Below are 19,307 nucleotides of genomic sequence, written 5' to 3' on the forward strand. Positions count from 1 at the left end.
GCCTGGACTACATAGCAAGACTCTTTCTAAAAAAAGAAGAAAGAAAAGATTGTTCTTTCCCTGTTGTATGTTCTTGACATCTTTGATGAAAATCAATTGGCTATCAATGTGTAGACTTATTTGGGGACCCTTGTCGTGTTCCATTGGTCTATGTGAAAGACTAGAAATTGGATGGTGTGGTGTCTCTACTGTAGTTTTCTTGTTTTTTGTTTTTTAGTGCTGGGGATTGAGCCCATAGATGGCAAGCCATCTATCACTGAACTACATCTTCAGCCCCCTTTTTTAAAAAACATTTTGAGACAGAGTCATCTGGGCTGGCCTCAAACTTGTCCTCCTGTTTTATCCTCTTGAGGAGCTGGATTACAGGCACGTGCTATCATGCCTGGCTTTTAGCTTTGTTTCTTTGTGGTCAGGGAGGGGGGGTGGTGTTTTGGGTCCCCCCCCCCAATAATGCCTTGGCTGTTCCTGGTGTTTTGTGGTTCCATGTGAATTTTAGGAGTTTTTTTTTATTACTGTGAAGAGTGCCCTCTTCAGCAGCACATACATTACTGTGAAGAATGCCATTGGTATTTTGATAGGAGTTGCATGGAATCTGTAAATATAGACATTTTAATAATATTAGTTCTTCCAATCAGTGAACATGGAGTAACCTCATTTTGGGGGTTGTCTTATTCAATTTCTCTCATTAATGTTTTATAGTTTTCAACACAGAGATCTTTTACCTCCATGGTTATATTTATTTGTGTACTTTCTGTAGTTACCGTAAATAGAATTGTTTTCTTTTTTTTTTTGGTACCGGGGATCGAACTTGGATCCTGGCACTTGTGGGGCAGGCGTCAGAACCACTGAGCTAAATCCCCAGCCCCTAGAATTGTTTTCTTTATTTCTATTTCAGATAGCTTGCTGTTAGTGTATAGAAACACTACTGATCTTTTGAGTTTTTTCTTTTATGTTGATTTTACACCTGTCAATTTCCCTAAATTCTAACAATTTTTAGTGGAAACTTTTGAGTTTACTATTTATAAAACCATGTCATCTGCAAACAGGGACAGTTTAACTTCAATTTCTTTCCGATTTAAATGCCCTTTATTTCTTTCTCTTGTTCATTTGCTCAGTACTATGTTAAATAAAAGTGGGGAGAGTGAACATTGCTTCTTTCTAGATTTTAGAGGAAAGCTTTTGACATTTTCCTGTTGAGCATGATGTTAGCTGTGTATTTGTCATATATGGATTTTGCTGTGCTGCAGTGTCTTGCTTCTATACATAATATGCTGAGCACTTTATCATGAAAGAAAGTTTAATTTTGTCAAATGATTTTTCTCTACCAACTTAAATGATCATATGGTTTTTGCCTTCATTCTGAAAATGTAATATATTACATTTATTGAATTGTGTATGTTGAAGTATCTTTCATCCTTAGGATGAATATAACTCTATATGTCAGCTGTACTGTTTCTTTCTTCATTTCTGATTTTGTCTTTTCTCTTTGTTTCTCAGTCTACCTAAAGGTTTATCCATTTTACTTTTTCAAAACACTAACTCTTCATTTCATTGACGTTTTCTACTGTTTTTTGAACCCATTTGTTTCTGCTCATTCTTTACTCTATTAAAAGATAATACATACAGCCAAGGAAAAACCAGTAGACATTTAAAAATAGAGATGTCAGTTTCTCCAAACTTCAGTTTATTCCTCATTTGTAAAATGGAAATAATATTTCTCCTAGGCTGGGAGTGTAGCACAGTGTAGAGCACATACTTAGCATGGGCCTTAGGCTTCAATTCCTAACACACATACATGTGTGCGCGCGCACACACACACACACACACACACATGCACGCACACCCCTTCTGCATACTAAAGCATTCTTCAAAATGTAAACATGAGTATTTTACAAATTATTATTTATGTATATAACCTGTGCTTTAAAGATGTACTTTCTGCCCTCCAAAGCATGACAAAACACTTGGTTTATTGCATTTATATTTCTCTATTGAAGTTCAATAATTTGCATTTTCTAGGACAGTGACTCTCAGCTGCTTTTTTAAAATCACATTTTGGTCACATTTACTTATAAAATATATTACAATAAGTATTGTTAATAATAAAAATTATAAAGTACTCCAGTTTAAACCAGGCGTGGTGGCTTACACCTCTAGTCCCAGCCCTCTGGTAGGAGCATCTTAGGCTAAAGACCAGCCTGGGTAACTCAGCAAGACCCTGTCTCAAATAAAAAAGGAGGATGGATGGGAATGTAGCTCAGTGTGAAAGCCCTGGGTGTAATCCCAGTACTGCAAAAATTAAAATTTTAAAACACAAAAATAATATGTACAGCTTGCAAATGATTTTCTTTTTAATAAATGAGAATGGATTCAATATTAGCCCTAAAGTAATATTCTCAGTAACTTGTATTGATATATGTTTTATTACTTTGGGAAAAAAGAATACTAGGAATTGCACATAATTTGAAGTTGGTGTCAGTAATCTTTTTTTTTTTTTGTATTAAATTCTTTTATTGGTACATTGTAGGTATACAACACAATTGCATTTCTCATTGGGAATTGTACCTTTACATAATGCATCTTGGTTCTTATTTTTTCCCCATTCCTAGGCCTCGCTTCACGCCCTCCACCCTTCCCTATTTACAAAGACTTTATTTCCATTTCTCATCATTTTTTCCTTTCCTTTCTTTCCTTTCCCCTGCCCCTCCCACTACCCCTACCCCTTTGGACCTTTTCTTCCTATTTTGCATTATCGATTATTCATTCTAATCATTGGTACATTTTAGGTATACAATATAATGACATTCATCATTGGAAATTTGCACCTTTACATAGTCTCTCTTGGTTCTTATTTTTCACCCTTGCCCAGCCCTCCCTTCAACCCCTCCAGTCCTCCCTATTTACAAAGATTTTGTTCCTATTTTTCCATTTTCTCATATTAATCCCATTCCCTTCTATCTTTTCCCCTAGCCCTCCCACTTCCTTCCCCTTTGCCCCTTTTCTTCCTATTTCACATGACCTATTATACATTTAGTCCTTATTTACACTTTCAGTTTCTCACACCAGAGAAACTATTCAGTATTTATACATGTGTGTCCTATTTATTTCACTTAAGAGTACTGCCTCAATGTGCATCCACTTAGCTATAAATGTCTCTAATTTCTCATTTTTTATGGCTGAGTAGTACTCCATTTTATAAAAAAACCACATTTTCTTTATCCAATCTCCAGTTGATGGGCATTTGGGCTGTTTCCAAGTTTTAGCTATTACAAACTGCGCTGCTATGAACATGGATGCACATATATCACTGTGGTATGATTCTTTTAAATCTTTGGGGAAGATCCCCAGCAGTGGAATAGCAGGGTCAAATGGGACTTCCAGTCCTAGTTCTTTGAGGTATCTCCATACTGATTTCCGCAGTGCTTGCACCAGTCTACACTCCCACCAGCAGTGGAGCAGGGTTCCTCTTTCCCCACAGCCCCACCAGCATTTGTTATTGGTTGATTTCATGACAGCAGCCATTCTTTCTGGAGTGAGGTGGAATTTCAGCCTTGTTTTCATTTGCATCTCTCGAATGACCAATGATGTTGAACATTTTTTCATGTATTTATTTGCTATTTCTACTTCTTTGTCTGAGAAATGTCTGTTCATTTCAGATGCCCATTTTTGGATTGGGTCTTTAAATTTGGGAGGTCTGATCTTTTTCAGTTCTTTGTAGATTCAAGATAGTAGACCTTTGTCTGAGGAAGAGCAGGTGAAGATTTTTTCCCCCATTGTGGGTTGTCTCTTCACACTGCTGGTGGTTTCTCTTGCTGTGCAGAAGCTTTTTAATAAGAAGAGATCCCATTTGTTGATTGTTTGTTCTAGTTCACGGGCAACTGAGGTTTTGTTCATAAAATCTTTTCCTACACAGATGTCTTCAAGGGTTCTACCTAACCTCTGTTCCAACTGGTTCAGAGTTTCTATTTTAATATTTAGATCTTTAATCTATTTTGATTTTAGTTTAGTGCATGGTGAGAGATATACGTCTAGTTTTAATCTTTGGCAAGTTGAAGCCCAATTTTTCCAGCACCATTTATTAAAGAGGCTATCTTTCCTCCAGTGAGGGGGTTTGGCTCCTTTGTCGAAGATGAGATGGCTGAGTGTGTCTGGCGTTGTTTCTGCATCTTCTCATCTGTTCCACTGGTCCTCAGGTCTGTTTCTTTGCCAGTACCATGCTGTTTTTATCACAATAGCTTTGTAATATAGTTGCAGGTTGGGGATTGTGATAGCCCCTGCCATGTCTCTGTTACCTAGAATTGCTTTTGCTATTCTGGGTCTCTTCTTGCTCCAAATGAATTTCTGGATTGTTTTCTTGAGGTCTATGAAGTATGCTGCTGGAATCTCAATTGGAATTGCATTAAATCTATATAGCAGTTTTGGAAGTATGGCCATTTTCACTATATTAATCCTTCTTACCCAGGAGCAGGGGATGTCTGTCCATTTTCTGATATCATCTTCAATCTCTCTTTTCAGAGTGCCGTAGTTTTCAAAGAAGAGGTCTTTGATTTCTTTTGTTAGGATGATTCCTAGGTATTTCAGTTTTTTGGGTGCTATTGTGAAAGGAATTATTTGCCCTATTTCTCTCTCAGTGAGTCTGTCATTCATGTAGAGGAAAGCTATTGATTTTTGTGTGTTGACCTTGTAACCAGCTACTTGACTGAATTTGGTTATTAAGTCTAGAAGACTTTTGGTGGAGTTCTTGGGGTCTTCTATATAGAGTATCATGTCATCTGCAAATAATGACAAGTTGACTTCTTCATTACCTATCTTTATTCCTTTTATTTCTTTCTCTTGTCTAATTGCTGTGGCTAATGTTTCCAGAACTATATTGAACAAGAGTGGTGATAGTGGACATCCTTGTCTTGTTCCTGATTTGAGTGTGAAGGATTTCAGTTTTTGACCATTTAGTATGATATTGGCTGTTGGTTTTTCATAGATGGCTTCTATCAGTTTGAAGTAGAGACCATGTATTCCAATTTTTTGTAGGGTTTTTATCATAAATGCATGTTGGATTTTGTCAAATGCTTTTTCTGCATCTATAGAGATAATCATATGGTTTTTGTCCTTGGTTCTATTGATATAGTGTATTACATTGATTGATTTTCGTATATTGAACCATCCCTGCATCCCTGGGATGAATCCCACTTGATCAGGGTGTATGATCTTCTTGATGATCTTCTGCATTCTGTTTGCCATTATCTTATTAAGGATTTTTGCATCTATGTTGATTAGTGAGATTGGCCTATAGTTCTCTTTTTCAGTTGGGTCTTTCTCTGCTTTGGGGATCAAGGTGATGCTTGCTTCCAGGAATGAATTTGGGAGTATTGCTTCCCTTTCAAATTCATTGAAGAGTTTAAACAGTAGTGGCAGCAATTCCTCTCTAAATGTCTTGTAGAATTCAGCAGTGAAGCCATCAGGGCCTGGGCTTTTCTTAGTTGATAAGTTTTTGATTACATTTTCAATTTCATTGGTTGATATTGGGTTGTTCAGAATTTTTAGGTCTTCTTTGTTCAACTTTGGTAATTCATATGTATCTAGGAATCTGTCCATTTCTTCTGTGTTGTCCATCTTATTGGCATATAGGTTCTGGAAGTAGGTATTGGTGATCCTCTGGATTTCTGCTGGGTCTGTTGTAATTTCCCCCTTTTCATTCCTAATTGCATGGATTTGGGCCTTTTCTTTCCTTTTTCTGACAAGGTTGGCTAAAGGTTTGTCAATTTTGTTTATTCTTTTGAATAACCAACTCTTGGCTTCATTGATTTTTTGTATCGTTCTCTTAGTCTCCATTGCATTGATTTCTCCTCTGATCTTTATAATTTCCTCCCTTGTATGAGCTCTGGGGTTGTCCTGCTCTTCTTTTTCTAGAAGCTTGAGGTTCAGCATCAGGTTGTTTAATTGGGCTCGTTCTGTTTTCCTAATATGCGTATTCACTGCTATGAATTTCCCTCGTAAAACTGCTTTCATTGTGTCCCATAGATTCCGATATGTTGTATTGTCATTGTCATTTAATTGAAGGAACTGTCTGATTTCTTCTTTAATTTCCTCTGTGACCCATTGGTTATCCAGAAGTGTGTTGTTCAATTTCCATGTGTTTATGTAATTTTTTGAGTTTCTTTTGCTATGGATCTCCAATTTCATTGCACTATGGTCTGATAATATACAGGGGATAACTTCAATTCCTTTGCACTTACTTAAACATGTTCTATGAGTGAGTATGTGGTCTATTTTGGAGAATGACCCATGTGCAGCTGAGAAGAATGTGTATTCTGATTTTGTGGGGTGGAACGCTCTGTAAACATCTGTTAAGTTCATTTGTTCAAGAGTTCGATTGCGTTCTAGTATTTCTTTACTTATTTTTAGTCTAGTTGATCTATTTGTGACAGTGGGGTGTTGAGGTCCCCCACTACAATTGTATTAGTGCATCTATGACTTTTCATGTCCGTTAGTATTTGTTTTATATAGTTGGGTGCACTAGTGTTTGGTGCATAGATATTTATGATTGTCATCTCTTCCTCTTGGATTGTTTCCTTTACAAGGATGTAGTGTCCTTCTTCCTCTCTCTTAATCAGTGTTGGTTTGAAATCTACTTGATCTGCCAAGAGGATAGCTACTCCTGCTTTTTTTCGGGTTCCTGTCTCATGCAGTATTGTTTTCCACCCTTTAACTTTCAGTCTATGAGTTTCCTTTTGAATGAAGTGTGTTTCTTGTATGTAGCATATTGTTGGATTTTGCTTCTTGACCCATTCTGCCAGTCTATTTCTTTTGATCGGTGAATTGAGACCCTTAACATTGATGGTTATAACTGAAACGTATTGACTTGTCATTGCCACGACTTTTTCTTTTTGTTGCATTCTCCCCCTTTACATTTAATTTCTTGTCATGCCAGATGGGTTCATTCTGTTTTGTTTCCTGGGGTTGTGATCCTCAATGTCTGTTCCTAGGCTATTGTGTAAAATTCTTTGGAGTGCTGGTTTGGTATTCACGAAGTTCCTAAGGTGCACTTTGTCATGAAAGTATCTTATTTCTCCATCCATTTTGAAAGGTAGTTTTGCAGGGTACATCAATCTGGGTTGGAGGCTGTGTTCTTTTAGGACTTGGAATATGTCACTCCAAGCTCTTCTTGCCTTGATGGTTTGTGTTGAGAAGTCTGCTGTGATTCTGATGGGCTTTCCTTTGTATGTGATTTGTTTCTTTTCTCTGACTGCTTGTAGAACTTTGTTCTTCTGTTGTGTTTCTGGAATCTTAACAATTATATGCCTATGTGTAGATTGTTTTTGATCAAGGCTATTTGGAGTCCTATATGACTCACTTATCTGTATGTCAAGCTCTCTTTTCCTGCTTGGGAAGTTTTCTGCCATTATTTCTGTGAAGAGATTTTTTATGTCATCTGCACTATCTCCTGTTTCTTCATTGAGCCCAATCAGTCTTATGGTATTCTTCTTTGCATCATCTAGCAGCTGCTGGATTGATTTCTCATGTTCCCTTATAATTTTGAAGCAATTTTTCTTTTCCTGGTCACTAATTGTAATCTTATCTTCTATATCTGAAATTCTGTCCTCACATTGGCTCATTCTGCTGTGTAGACTTTCAATGGAGTTTTTCATGTCCTGGAAAACTATTTGCATCTGTTTTATGGATTCCATTTGTTTCTTATGTTGGGATTCCATCATGCTCCTGAGCTCCTCTCTAGATTTATTAATCACGTCTTGCACTAGGGGCACAATTTCTCCTGTTATCTGAGAAATTATTTCTGATTTCATTTTTTCCAGGTCCCCTTTTGTTGCCACTTCAGTGGGTCCAGGTGATTGAGTATCAGAGTGTTCCATCTCATTTCCCTTTGGGGTTGCTGTAGGTGATCTGGAAGTCTGGTTTTGAGACTTATTTACGTGTTTTCTCATTTTGACTGGGGCGGGGGGCTGTTAGCGCCTGCACAGATTACCTCCTCTGAGCTGGGTGAGGTGGGACAGGGGCCGGGAGCAGCAGTAGGGATGGTGACCCAAAAGCCCGTTCCTGTGGGCTGGGAGCAGCCGGAGGGATGGTGACCGGGAAGCCCCTTCCTCTGGACCAGGAGCAGTGGGACGCCGGCTCAGAAGCCCCTGCCTCTGGGCCGGGAACAGTGGGACTCAGTACCTTGGTCTGGTGGTCTGGTGTCCTCTGCGTCTTTGTAGTGTGGAATCAGGTGGCTGCCTGTCTGCAGCGGGGTGATTCGGTGTCTTCCGCGCGACTCAGGACCTCGGTAGGGCCTGCACAGACCTGCCTGTCTGCAGTGGGCTGATTCAGCGTGTGTTCCGCGCGACTGGGGACCTCTGTGGGGTGTGGGCAGACCTGCCTGACTGCAGCGGGGTGGTTCGGCGTCTTCCGCGCGACTCAGGCGGTGTCAGTAATCTTAATCACCTTTCAGAGGTGTTTTTTTTTTACAGATGAATATCATCTATTCTCTAACTTTAGTTTTTCTAAATGAAATAAATTATGAATTGCAGTAAACTGAAAGTATCAGGTGTCTTCTTCTACTTTAAGGCCCAAGTATATCTCTATCTAGTACAGAAAAAATTTGCCATGAAAAGGAGCCTCCCATTCGCAGCTTGCAAAAGTCAAATATTTAAACGTATACTTGTAAATGATCTCCACACTGACAAGGTGTATTAAGATCACCTCAGTCATGCTACTATTTATACATTTAAGAATGTTTAAAACTTAGCAGGGCTGGGGATGTAGAACGATAGTGCACTTCCCAAGCTTGTATGAGACTCAGGGTTTGATCCACAGCATTGGCCAGGGGCACACACAGTTTGACTTAAAAAAGAGAAATCACAAAATATGAGAAAAGGAAAAAATGGAAACAAAGTCTTTGCAAATAGGGAACGGTGGAGGGGGTGAAGGGAGGGCAAGGGAAGGGGGAAAAAAAAAAACCAAGATACTCATGTAATGGTACAAGATCCCAATGATGAATGTAACTGTATTTTATACCTAAAATGTACCAATAAACTTAATGGGAAAAAAAAAAGAGAAATCACAAATAGCAGACAGCAGTTTGGTATATAACATTCTCTTGGCTTAAAATGTATCATAAGTAAGGTGATTATAGGTACTGATTTGCCTATTGTAGCCCTGGTTTTGGCTTATGGTTCCAACATTTTGTTTTTGTTTGCAGTACAGGGGATTGAACCCAGAGCATGACACATGCTAGGCAAGCACCCTATCACTGAGCCACATCCTTCACCCCCAGTGTAATTGTTCATAGCATCCCCTTTTGTTCCAAGCATAAAGTACTTACTACTATTCATCATATATACCCAGTTTTTAGTACTATACACAGCATGTATTAGGTGCTCACTAGTTATTAAATGAATGAATGATGGATACATATCAAAAGAGACTAGATCGTTACATTGAATTATAAGTATTTAGTTCTGAACTAAAGCACTATGAGCACTTTTATGGGCTGAATGATGAGCCTCCAAAAGGTATGTTCATGTCCTAAACCCTAGAACCTGTGAATATTACCTTATATGGCAAAAGATGTGATTAGGTTAAGGATATTAAGAGCAGACATTTACCCTAGATTTTCTGAGTACAATCACATGTATTCTTATAAAAGCTAGCAGAGGAGGTTTTGTGATACACAAGACACACACATACACACACAGAGGAATGGCTTATGAGCACAGAGTAGAGATGTGACCACAAGTTAAAGAATGCCAGCAGCCACCAGAAGCTGCAAGAGGCAAGACATGGATTCTCCTTAGACCCTCCATAGAAAGTACTGCTCTGCTAATACCTTCATTTTGGGCTTCTAGGCCCCAGGAGTATGAGAAAATAAATTTTTATTGTTTTAAGTTACCTATTTTGTGGTAATTTGTTTTAGCAATCAGAGGAAACTAACAGAAGCATCTTGCTGAATACAAAAGTGATTTTTAAAAAAGAATATCCTCACTATAGTTTTCATGTTGTTATAGGAGAGAGCTTGATGCAGTTGGGAACATATGAGATTCTGCCATATATTGACCAAATTACAATGGAAAAGTTATCTGTTTCTTCACAACTTCTTTTTTTTTTTTTGGTACCGGGGATCGAACTCGGGTCCTTGCACTTGCAGGGCAGGCGGCAGAACCACTGAGCTAAATCCCCGGCCCCAAGTTATCTGTTTCTTAACATCTATAAAATGAAATAAATGATACAACTTTGGTTACCCCAAAATGGTTTTGTAGTGCAATTCAACTGAGAGAATGTATATTCCATATCCAATAAATACTTACTGGTATACCTACTATATGCCAGGAACTATCCTAAACCCTTTTTTTTGTACTGGGGTTCAAACTCAGGACCTAGCACTTTTGAGGCAGGTGGTGGCACCACTGAGCTAGATCCCCGGCCCTTATCCTAAATTCGTAATCTCTTGTTCTCTAATGCATTCTCTACCCTGAAGCCAGTCATCTTTTAAAACTGAGGGATACAATTGACACAGCTCCCACTGTCATTGAGCTCATGTGCTAATTTTTTTCTCCCTTTTTAATGAATATGTGTGTGCAATATATGATAAATACATTCATCATGGGGTATTGGTACATAAACATAGTGCATTTTGATCTTTTTTACTTTCCCTTCCCTCTCCCTTCTAGCTCCCCGCCATGAGCTAACAACACAAAAAGGAATGCAAAAAATTATTTCAGATAATGATGATTACAAAAAAATTGAGTGAGGGTAATATGACAGAGTGCTTGGGAAAAGGAACATTACATAGGATGACCAGAGAAGGCTTTTCTAAATAAGTTCAAGCTAAAACCTAAGTAATGAAAAAAAATTTTTTTTTAAAGACAAGCCATGTAAAAATCTAAGAGCTTCTTGGGCAATGGAACTTGGAAAAAGTAGCCATAGATTTTTCATGTTTAAGAAATAGAAAGCTTTTCATGAACTTGTGTGTATTAGCTTTTTGTCACTGGGGCACAATACCCAATAGCCACAACTTGAGGAGAAGTTTAATTTGGCTCATGATTTCAGAGGATTCAGCCCATGGTTGGCTGGGTCCAAGGCAAGAACAACATGGCAGAAGGGCATGGTGGAGCAAAGCTGCTCACTTCAGTAGAGCCAAGAACCAGAGTAAAGGAAAGGAATAGACTAGGGACTAGATATAGTAGCCAAGCTCATGCCTCACTGACACACCCAGAAGTGTGCTTTACTAATCCTCTAGGTGGCTCTCAGACCAATCAAGCTGACAATCCAGTTTAACTGTCACATGAGTTCAAAGAATAAAAAAAGGCCCACTGTGACTAAACTATAGAGATCAAGGGAAACATGGTAAAATATGAGGTCAGAGTGATATTCAAGGATCAGTTCATGTTAGATCATTGGGCTACAATAAGAAGTTTGAATTTTAGTGTGAATATAATGTGTGTGCATGATTAGTGGGTTTTGAGCATGGAAGTGGCATCATCTTGTTTACATTTTGATGACTGGCTTTTCAGCAGAGAATGTATTGGAGACCAAGAGATGGTGCTGAAGGAGGAGGAGACTATTGCAGTAATTCAAGCTAGAGATAATAGTTGGTAGGTCAAAGTGGTAATAATACAGACCAAGCTGGGGATTTAGCTCAGTGGAGCCCTATCTGCCTCGCAAGTGCAAGGTCCTGAGTTTGATCCTCAGTACCAAAAAAAAAAAAAAAGAAAAGAAAAGTGGTCCAATTTTAGATATAGTTTGGAGATAGACCCCACAGAACTTTTGGTGGATTGGGTATAGAAGATGAAAGAAGAATTAAGAGTGATTCATAGAGTTTATACCTTAGCAACTGGAAGAAGGTGAAAAATTGAGGGAAAACATATTAGATTTGAAATGCCTATTAGATATCCAAGGAGAAATTTTAGTACGCACTTCAATATAGATACATACTGCTTGCATCAGAGGAAGAGGAGGTCAGAGATGGAAATATGAATTTGGAAATTATCATATGACTGGTATATCATCATAGAATAGAGGAATTATCTTAAGGAAATGTGTTCAGAAGAGGGAAGAAGGCCCAGAATAAATCTCTGGAGTGCTTCAACATTGAGAAGCCAAACAGAGGCAGAAAAAAGTATCAGCAAGATAATATTCACAAATACTTTGTTTCCATATCTGAAAAAAAAAACAACAAAACAAAACTACTGGTAATGCAAGAGAAGTAACCAATCTCAAGAACCTTACAATTTTGAAAGGAAAATAAAGATAAGCACCATATAAATAATATTGTGCATAGTCTACTGACTGGTCTTCCTATTCAGGTTTGCCTCTAATTCATTCTACACAGGCCACAACATTAATTTCCCTAAGATAGCACTCTAATTAATTAAAAATTATCAGCTTCAAACAAAATTGATCAGAATTCTGATACGTTCAAGAACTTTCTTTGCTGAGCCCGTTGCACACAGGCAGGTCTGTGGATGCCCTACCGAGGTTGAAAGGGCCCCGGCAGCAATCCACTGGACACCCTCCCACCCGCCCTCCTCTGGCCTCTTCTCTGTACAGCCACCTGGTTCCATACTACAAAGACACAGAGGACACTGGACCACCAGACCACTGTCCTGGGTAAGTTGGAGTCATCTTCACCTCCCATCAGGACCAGGTCTATCTTCAGGGGAAGGGCAGCTGGAACCTGCAATACAACTCTGCAGAGTTCAACCCTACAGGAGGACAGGGAGCTCAACTTGAGACTTGCAGCCAGAAATCTGCCTGAATCTCATGGGTTTGTGACTAGCTTGCTGAGACTCATTGACTTATATCTGCACACTGCTACCCACGTTGTCTATTGTGACAGCAGAGACATACCCTGCAAGAGGCCCTTCATCTTCATTGTTATTTTTTATTCCCAAAATTAGTATTATTAGTTTGTTTTTTCTGTTTTCTTTTCTTTTGCTCCTCTTATCTTTAATTTTTTTTCCTACTCTTTGCAAATATTTTTCTCTCTTTTTTTTCTTTTCTTCTTTCTTTTCTCTTTCCTTTCTCTCTCTCTTACACTCATTCTCCTGCTCTCCCACATTGTTCATCTTCCCTTTTCGTCCCTGTTTTGGTCCTCATTCGGAGTTCTTTATTTTCATATTATTCTCTTTTTCCTTCTCACCTGTGTCCTCTGGCCACACTGCTGACCTTCCCCTATCCTTCTTTCCATCTGTCCCTCCCTCCCCAACCCCTTCTAACTCCCCATCCGAAAGGGTAAAGTTGTTATATTGAAGAGTTTATTCACTATATGTTGGGTTCCTTGATCTTGATTTAATTCACACAGCTAAAGGTGATAGATTAATAACTACCACAAAATGTCATTTTTGAAGATGTACTTGATGCAATGGTGTTGCTATTTGTATCACTTGGGGTAAGGTGTTGTTATTGATCTAATCAATGAACCTTCCTAGTATAAGGAAAATGAGATAGCCTTAGAGTCATTAGAGACTTAAAACTTAAAGACCAGCTATATCTGGAAGACACCTCTGAGAAGCAATCATTCCATAAGGGTTCTAATTACAAAGCAACAAAGATACCTACAATAAGCAATTTCAAACTATCAACCCAGGAGTTAAACCAAGGACATTACCAAAAACAAAAATGATAAGACATTTAAGCAAGGCACAAACTCAGACTTCCACGCCACCAAGGGTAAATCCTGGGGGAAATGAGATGGAAAAGTCCCATAACCAACCACCTGGATACCCTGAACTGGCAGCACAGGAAGTAACAAAACAGATGAATGAGGCTCTAGAAAAATTCAAAGCAGAAATAATCTCCCAGATATCTACAGAGATGGTGAGCAGAGTGAAAGACATGATTAGAGGCTCTAGAACAGAAACAGATAAAAATATAGATGAGCTCAGAAACATGGTGGAAGCCATGAATACTCAGCATAAGAAAGAAATGGAAACTATGATCGCCCAACATAAGAAAGAAATGGAATCCATGAAAAACATTCAGACAGATATTCAGGAGATCAAAAACTCCATTGAAAGTATCCACAGCAGATTAAGGGAATATGAAGATAGAATATCAGATATAGAAGACAGAATCGCAGTTAGAGACCATGAAAATAGAGATTTCTTAAAAATAGTAAGGGACCACGAGAAATCAATCCAACAACTGCTAGATGATGCAAAGAAGAATAACATGACTGATAGGAGTCCATGAAAATACAGAAGAAAGCACAACTGACATAAAAAAAACTGTTCACAGAAGTAATAGTGGAAAACTTCCCAGACAGAGGTAGAGAATTGGACATACAGATAAGTGAGACATATAGAACTCCAACTAGCCATGATCAAAAAAAAATCTACATCTAGACATATAATAGTCTAGGGCCAGGGATTTAGCTCAGTGGTTCCACCGCCTGCCTCGCAAGCTAAAGACCCGAGTTCGATCCCTGGTACCAAAAAAAAGAAAAAAAAAGTCAAGATCCCAGAAACCCAACAGAAAAACAAAATCCTACAAGCAGTTAGAGAAAAGAAACAAATCACCTACAAAGGAAAGCCCATCAGAATCACAGCAGACTTCTCAACACAAACTCTCAAATCAAGGAGAGCCTGGAGTGAAGTATTTCAAGCCCTAAAAGAAAATAACTTCCAACCTAGACTGTTGTATCCTGCACAATGATCTTTCAAAATTGATGAGGAAATTAGATATTTCCACGACAAAGAACACCTGAGAAATTTCATGAACACCAAACCAGCACTACAAGCAATTCTAAACAATATCCTAGAAAAAAGCAGTGAAGGCCACCACTCCATGCGGAACAACAGAGGGAAGCCACCAGCCAAGGTAAGACACTAAAGGGAAAGGGGGAAAAAATAAGAAATAAAAGAGACAACAAAAGTAAAATATCATACCAAGGATAAATCAATATCTATCAATTATAACCCTCAATGTTAATGGCCTCAATTCACCAATCAAAAGAAATAGACTGGCAGAATGGATTCAAAAGGAAAATGCAACAATATGCTGTATACAAGAAACACACCTAGCTCAAAAAGAAACTCATAGGCTGAAAGTAAAAGGATGGAAAACATTTCTCCACTCCACGGGAACTCAGAAGAAAGCAGGGGTAGCAATCTTTTTTGCAGACAAAGTAGATTTCAAACCAAAACTAATTAAGAGAGACAAAGACGGTCACTACATCCTTGTGAAGGGAACAATCCAACAGGAAGACATGACAATCCTAAATATATATGTACCAAATACGAATGTCCCCAACTATACAAAACAAATATTAATAGACATGAAAAACCAAATAAACACTAACACAATTGTAGTGGGGGACCTCAATACCCCACTATCACAAATAGACAGATCATCTAGACAAAAGTTAACAAGGAAATTCTAGAACTGAACCAAGCTATTGAACAAATGGACTTAATAGATGTTTACAGAGAGTTCCACCCCACAAAATTGGAATACACATTCTTTTCGCCTGCACACAGGTCATTCTCCAGAATACACCACATGCTAGCTCATAGGACATGTCTAAGTAAATGTAAAAGAATTAAAGTTACCCCCTGTATATTATCAGACCATAGTGCAATAAAATTGGAGATCAATAACATAAGAAACCGCAAAACCCCAACAAACACATGGAAACTGAATAACAGCCTCTTGAACAACCAATGGGTCACAGAAGTAATTAAAGAATAAATCAAACAGTTTCTACAAATAAATGAAAATGCCAGTACAACATACAGGAATCTATGGGACACAATGAAAGCAGTTCTATGCGGGAAATTCATAGCAGTGAATGTCCATATTAGGAAAACAGAGAGAACTCAGATAAATAACCTAATGCAGAACCTCAAGCTCCTAGAAAAAGAAGAGCATAACAAATCCAAAGCTCATACAAGAAAGGAAATTATAAAGATCAGGGCAGAAATCAATGCAATGGAGACTAAGAGAACAATACAAAAATTCAATGAATCAAAGAGTTGGTTTTTTGAAAGAATAAATAAAATCAATAAAGCTTTAGCCAACCTTATCAAAAAAAGGAAAGAAAAGGCACAAATACATGCAATTAAGAACGAAAAAGGTGAAGTCACAACAGATCCAACAGAAATCCAGAGGATCATCAATACCTACTTCGAGAACCTCTATTCCAATAAAATGGAAAACACAGAAGAAATGGGCAGATTCCTAGACACATACGAATTGCCACAGTTAAATGAAGAAGATAGAGAAACTCTAAACACCCCAAATACAATGAGCAAAATTGAAAATGTAATAAAATATTTACCAATAAAGAAAAGCCCAGGTCCAGATGGCTTCACTGCTGAATTTTACAAGACACTTAAAGAAGAACTAATGCCATTACTCTTTAAACTCATCAAAGAAATTGAAAGGGAAGCAATACTTCCAAATTCATTCCTGGAAGCAAGTGTTACTTTCATTCCAAAACCAGGGAAAGACCCAACCCAAAAAGAGAACTACAGGCCAATCTCCCTAATCAACATAGATGCAAAAATCCTCAACAAGATACTGGCAAACAGAATACAGAGGGTCATCAAGAAGATCATACACCCTGACCAAGTTGGATTTATCCCAGGGATGCAAGGATGGTCCAACATTTGTAAATCAATAAATGTAATACACCATGTTAACAGAGTCAAGGACAAAAACCATATAATCATCTCAATAGATGCAGAAAAAGCATTCAACAAAATCCAGCACCCACTCATGATAAAAACCCTACAGAAAATTGGAATAGAAGGTCTTTATCTTAACCTGATTAAGGCTATCTATGAAAAACCAACAGCCAACATCATACTAAATGGTCAAAAACTGTAAACTTTCACACTAAAATCAGGAACAAGGCAAGGATACCCACTATCTCCACTCCTGTTCAATATAGTTCTGGAAACATTAGCCACAGCAATTAGAAAAGAGAAAGAAATGAAAGGAATAAAGATAGGAAAAGAAGAAGTTAAACTGTCATTATTTGCTGACGATATGATACTTTACATAGAAGACCCAAAAAACTCCATCAGAAGACTTCTAGACTTAATTGACAGATTCAGTAGAGTAGCTGGATACAAGGTCAACACTCAAAAAACAATAGCCTTCTTGTACACAAATAACAGACTCACTGAGAGAGAAATTAGGGAAACAATTCCCAAAAAAATGAAATATCTAGGAATCAATCTAACAAAGGAAGCAAAAGACCTCTACACTGAAAACTACAGCACTCTGAAAAAAGAGAGTGAAGAGGATATAAGAAAGTGGAAAGACATCCCTTGTTCCTGGGTAGGAAGGACCAATATAGTGAAAATGGCCATACTTCTAAAACTACTATATAGATTTAATGCAATGCCAACTGAAATTCCAACAATATACTTGACAAAACTAGAGAAAATAATCCAAAAATTCATTTGGAACGAGAAGAAACCTAGAATAGCAAAAGCAATTCTAAGCAACAGAGACATAGCTGGGGGCATCACAATCCCCAACTTGAAGCTATACTACAAAAGCTGCTGTGATAAAAACAGCATGGTACTGGCAAAAGAACAGACCCGGGGATCAGTGGAATAGATTAGAAGATGCAAAAACAACTCCAGACATACTCAGCCACCTCATCTTTGACAAAGAAAGCCAACCACCGTCACTGGAGGAAAGATAGCCTTTTTAATAAATGGTGTTAGAAAAACTGGATTTCAACCTGTCAAAGATTAAAATTAGACCCATATCTATCACCATGCACTAAACTAAGATCAAAGTGGATTAAAGATCTAAATATTAAGACAGAAATACTAAACTTGCTGGAAGATAAGTTACGTAGAACTCTTGAAGATATTGGCATAGGAAAAGACTTTATGAACAAAACCTCAGTAGCACAGGAACTAGCAGAAAGAATCAACAACTAGGATCTCATCTTATTAAAAAGCTTCTGCACTGCAAGAGAAACCACTAACAGAGCTAAGAAACAACCTACAATGTGGGAAAAAATTTTTAGCAGCTGTACCTTAGACAAAGGACCACTATCTAGAATATATAAAGAACTGAAAAAAATCAGACCCCCCAAATTTAAAGACCCAATTCAAAAATGAGCATCTGAAATGAACAGACATTTCTCAGACAAAGAAGTAAAAGCAGTAAATAAACATATGAAAAAATGTTCAACATCACTGGTCATTTGAGAGATGCAGATGAAAACAACACTGAGATTCCACCTCACCCCAGAAAGAATGGCTGCTATCAAGAAATCAACCAATAACAAATGCTGCCGGGGGTGTGGGGAGAAAGGAGCCCTTCTCCATTGTTGGTGGGAGTGCAGACTGGTGCAACCACTGTGGAAGTCAGTATGGAGATACCTCAAAGAACTAGGACTAGAGGTCCCATTTGACCCAGCTATTCCTCTGCTGGGTATCTTCCCAAAAGAATTAAAAGAATCATACCACAGCGATATATGTGCACCCATGTTTATAGAGGCACAGTTTGCAATAGCTAAAGCTTGGAAACAGCCCAAGTGCCCATCAACTGGAAATTGGATAAAGAAGATGTGGTTTTCTAATAAAATGGAGTACTACTCAGCCATAAAGAACAAGAAACTACAGACATTTATAGCTATATGGATGCATATCGAGGCCATACTCTTCAGTGAAATAAATAGGGCACACGTGTAAATACCGAATAGTTTCTCTAGTGTGAGAAGCTGATAATGTAAACAAGAGTTAAAATGATTAAAATGAATAATTGATAATTTGAAATAGGAAAAAAGGTCCAAAGACAAAGGAATGAAGGGAGGGGAAGGGGAAAGGAAAAGAGGGAAAGGAAAAACTATGAGAAAAGAAAAAAAAAATGGAAATGAAATCTATGTAAATAGGGAAGGGTGGAGGGGTGAAGGGCACACAGGTAATGGGGAAAAAAATAAGAACCAAGATACATCATGTACAGATACAAGCACCCAATGATAAATGTAAATGTATTGTATACCTAAAATGTACCAATAAAATTAATTTAAAAAAAAAAAAAGAACTTTCTTTGCCTATGTAGTCAAATACCAAATCATCATTCTGGCACTCAAGGAAGGATGGCTACAGCCTCATCTACTATTTCCTTTATGAAATCTTATAGCATTGGTTGCCCAATCTAGCATTGATTCTATCCTTTCCTGCCTTTGTGATTGGTGTATTTATTTTTCCTTTGTCCAGATCAGTGGGCCCTTTGAAAACAGATCATACCTAAACTCCTTCCTTAGCCATTAGTATATTCACTCACTAAGGTTTTTTTCTGTCAAGTGGACAAAGACCACCAAACTTTAATCACATAGTATGGAA

Source organism: Heterocephalus glaber, unplaced genomic scaffold (assembly GCF_053883595.1).
Source record: "Heterocephalus glaber isolate CG9 unplaced genomic scaffold, H.glaber_assembly_v1.0 deba00001428, whole genome shotgun sequence".
Taxonomy (NCBI): domain Eukaryota; kingdom Metazoa; phylum Chordata; class Mammalia; order Rodentia; family Bathyergidae; genus Heterocephalus; species Heterocephalus glaber.